This window comes from Pezoporus flaviventris, unplaced genomic scaffold, assembly GCF_033815535.1.
Source record: "Pezoporus flaviventris isolate CSIRO_AGI_PZ_B2104156 unplaced genomic scaffold, CSIRO_AGI_Pfla_v1 ptg000097l, whole genome shotgun sequence".
Lineage (NCBI taxonomy): Eukaryota > Metazoa > Chordata > Aves > Psittaciformes > Psittacidae > Pezoporus > Pezoporus flaviventris.
In genome coordinates, this window is record NW_026892645.1 from 3,223,927 (window position 1) to 3,228,160 (window position 4,234).

Sequence of the window (4,234 nt, forward strand, 5' to 3'; positions counted from 1 at the left end):
GCATTGTCTTAGGTTTTTCCAGGCATTGCTGCTTCGGATACCTTGATCCATGTGAGAGTGGTAACATGTGTCAACAGCTTGCCTAGAGTGACAGACACGAGATGTCCTGGACTGACATCTCCCCATCAACTGGAACAGCGGGAAGTTGTGCCGCGACCAGATCACTGCAATGCAGTGTTAATTGCTTCCTGAACACTGGTTAATCTTCTTTTGGGAGAGCTGACCCGGAGGTCCTGCAGGAGCAGAAGCCAGCAGCCTTTCATCCAGCTGGAATTCATGGGACAGCAAGTTCACACTTCTCTTCACACATGGGAATCTCAGGAGCGTGGGAAGGAAAAGGAGAGGAGGTTTAGCACTGAAGTGTCTGTTCCAGGCATCTGTTAAATACACAGACTGAGAACACACTCAGAAATCCATCAGTCCTGTTCCTTTTTCAGTGGTAGACTGTCCATTCTCAGCCTTAAGTCTGCCACAGACTTCGATTTGTGGAAGTTACAAACTGCCCATTTGCAGTGCCCTTTAGGTGGGGGGGGGGGGGATGGCGTTTGATGGAAAGCTTTGCTTGTGGAACTGGAAAGCAGAAGTGTTTTGGCCCTGTAGAAGTGAGTTGAAGTTTTAGTTTCTTCATGTGAGAGACATCTGGGCTCTGTCTGCACCCCTCAAGGAAGTGCCTGAATTAGAGACAGCAGAAAGCTCCAGTTCTTACCTATGCACTCACAAACAGCCCAACTGCCCCTTTTCAAGTACCCAGCATTAGCCAAGAGAGAAGCAGCAACTCCTTCACTCTTCTTTCTGAATAATAAGCAGTTGGACAGGCAAAGATGGAGTTATTAGGATGAAGACTCCGTGCTTTCATTTATTTCAAACACTACCTGGAATCACCCCTTGCAGAAACATCCATATGCAGATAAACAAGGGTACCCCAAAAGCTCTGAACTGCAGTAGCCTCCTAAGTCAACACTCAAGCCCTGTCTCAGCAGAGAACCCAGTCTAATTCAGACAAAGTTCGGGTAACATTAAACTCCATGAGGAGGAGCTGGGTCAGAGAAAGGGTCAGTTTTGTGCAGTAAAAAGTGGGAAGAAACAAATGTTGGAGTGAAATACCATCTACAGCTGGGCTAGGGAATGTTATTTTGAAGGATAACTCTGCAAGGGACAGGTTTGCAACACGACCCAGTGATCTCTGACACACACAGCACTTTGTTCCATTTTTCAATGCATCTTGCTTAGACACATGGCTTTCTACTCCACTTGGCAAACACTTGATTTATAAAGTTTAACATGTTGCTCGCCCATGTGCTGGGAAGCTCTTCCAAGGGTTGTGTGAAAGATGTGCCTCGAGAGTGGCAGATCAGGGTTTACTAACTGGTAAGCATAACACTTCTTAAAATGCACCTGAGCTGATTTTTTAAATTGACTGCATGTAAACAGGATCACAACCAATTTAAAAATAAGCTAACCCAGAGTGACAGCATCTCCCATACTGCACAGCACAATTTGCCCTTTCCTCAGCTGCTTATTAAAGAGATTTACAGGCATTAAAAGTACATTGGGATTTTACCATCTAACCATCCCAAGGTCATATGTCTGCTTGGTAAGGTCTTCTTGCACTGGATGGACACCTCTTAACTCTAAGAACTCTGTTATTTCTAATTAGTTTTGAGATGGATGGATGAAGGCTGACTTCGGGAACTGCAGTCGCCTTAAGGAGACAGCTGACTGGCTAGAATATTTGCTTTGTGGGATTTAGTGTCACTACAATGATGGATTACCAGCACTGCTGGCAATGACTGCTGCCATGGCAAGGAACAAACATATGGCAGTGCCCATGTGTGCATGTGGCTGCAGGAAATCCTCTGGAGAGCTGAGAGGTCCAAAGGAAGCATCCAGCAGGCCAGGATCTGGACCCCACTCCCTGGACTTGATCAGCAGCCCGGGAGCCTGAGCTCTTTTAGGTTGATTTTAGGTGAAAGTACAACGAGGTGCCAATTATTAGCTTCCACTTGCTGGCAGTGACCTTTTCTTTGAAACACCAGTGAAACGTTCTCACCAGAGTCTAGAGCTGCCCTTGATCCCAGCCAAAGCACTGAGTCTTATTTGAAAGTCCAGTGTGTAATTACAGAAGTTAGTTCAAATATAAATCCAAAGAACTTGTGTATGTGAGGTTACATACAGGCAGCATTCAGTGAGCACAGGAAACTTCACCTCTCTGCATGTGCACAGAGGATAGTTTATTTTTGTGGCTATAGAAAAGAGGAGTGATGCTGGAGGCTGTGGCCTGGATTCCATTTCTAATGCTACTAGGAAACTGTATTTATTGCTGTTATAAAAAGTGCTTAATTCTAAGACATCAGCATAAATAACAATTTACTATGAGCTGGGGAACTCTAACTCTTATTAAACCTAATCCAGCCATGAGTTTGAAAAACACTTTGCACTTTCCTCTGAAGATCTTTGGTGTAAACTAGAGCTCTGCCTCACCCCCTTTGTTCCTTCCATCACCAAGGGAAAGTAGGATCCCGTTTTGGCCAATCCACAGTGAGCAGCACAGCCCTCTCCCTCCAAGCCTTTGGCGCTCTGTGCTGCACTGTCCGGGAGTGCCAGGCTGTTTCCCAACTGGCAGCAGTGACTAAGCAGCCCGGCGCAGCTGCCTCCGAGGGCCATTCTTCTGTGAGAGATTTATTGCAGCAAGCAGAGGCGCTGGGATGTTGTAATTGCCGTCATTCCCGGACGAAGACCCTCAAGAACAAAAGCCAGTTGCCTGTGAATCCATGGTGTGATTCAAGTATTCACTTAGAGGGGAGGAGTGGGAACTGTGTGCCTGTTGCTGTAGCAAAAGTGAGTGGGCATAAACTGAAAGAGCAGCACTGTCCTGTGAGGCGGGGAGCATTGCTGGCCCATGGAGGTGGCCTGAGCCCTCCAGCCTTCATGTTCTCTCCAGGACTGTCACGGGCCCAGGCTCAACGAAATGCCAGAACACTGAAGCTGCTGGGCAAGGGAATTACACTGGAGACATGCTGGAAGTGCCCTGCAGAGCTGCTGCTGGTCTGACTCTGCCTCTTTCTCAGTGAGCTCTGCTCATTGTATCAGCCTGCTCTTCTGTTTACTCTCCTAGACATCTCTAGAGCTGGCCTTCTTCACCTGTACTCCTGAGCACTCTGGTGTTAGGCTCTTGCTACTGTGAGGATCCCTGGAAACTCCCCCACTGTCTGCTTTTTCTGCCAGCACCATGTGCCAGATCTCCTGGGAAGCTTCATCGGGGACTGCCATGGAGAAGTGATTGCCGGGGAAGAAGATCCCCTGTGCTGCTAACAGAGGTTGCAGAGCGCGGAGGCTTGTGAGTGCTTTGCTGTTAGTCGGGGCGAGGGCGTCGGGAGTGGGATGTGCGGGAGGATCCAGTCGGGGGTGGGCGTGCGGGGTGAGGGTACCCGAGCCCAGCCCCACCCCAGGGAGCCCGGCTCAGCCCAGCCCAGCCTGGTCGAGCCCACCCCAGCCCTGTCCAGCCCAGTGGTGCCCGCGGGGTTCCGGCGAGCCCGGCGAGGGAGCGGCAGCCCCTTCGTGCGTTCCCGGCCGGCGCTGGCGGGGCGGAGGCGCCCTGCACGGAGGAGGCTCTGGGGGTTAAGGGGTGCGGAGCGGGGCGCGGTGTTCGGTGCGCAGTGTGCCCGCGGAGCGGACCCGCCGTGGGACCCCCCTGTCAGTCGGGGCTGGCTGCCAAAGCCCCAGGGCGGTGCTTTGCTGCTCAACCGGACTCCCGCTGCCGGGCCGGCTCTCGGGCTTGGCCCGGAGACCGCTGGGCTGGAGCTACCCACTTCCCCGAGCTCCGCAGGACGTTGTCAGACCCTGGCTGCCGGCTGCATCGCTTGCAGCTCCCTCGCTGCCACGTTTTTTTCTGGCAGACCGTGATCCACATTTCCCGTGTTAGCATTCCCAGGGACCTCCGTGAAGAAGTGAAAACCTGGGGCTGCTGGTGGTCAGGAACGGGACTGGGGGTGTCTGTCCACTAGCATAGCACCCGGCTCGTCCTGGCCCACATCACTCGCCATCAGTTGGGCGCAGAACCACACAAACACCTCCCTGGAGGGCCTAGAGCTGTGTTTAGTGTTTATAAAGTCGCTGCTGACTGAACTCGGGAAGACAGGTTGCAAACACCGAGTCCAGGCTGCAGAACTGATCTCCGTAGTCCCTTAGCAGTGAAGTCCTTAATTGTGCTTTTAGTGTGCACACAGGAGAGCCC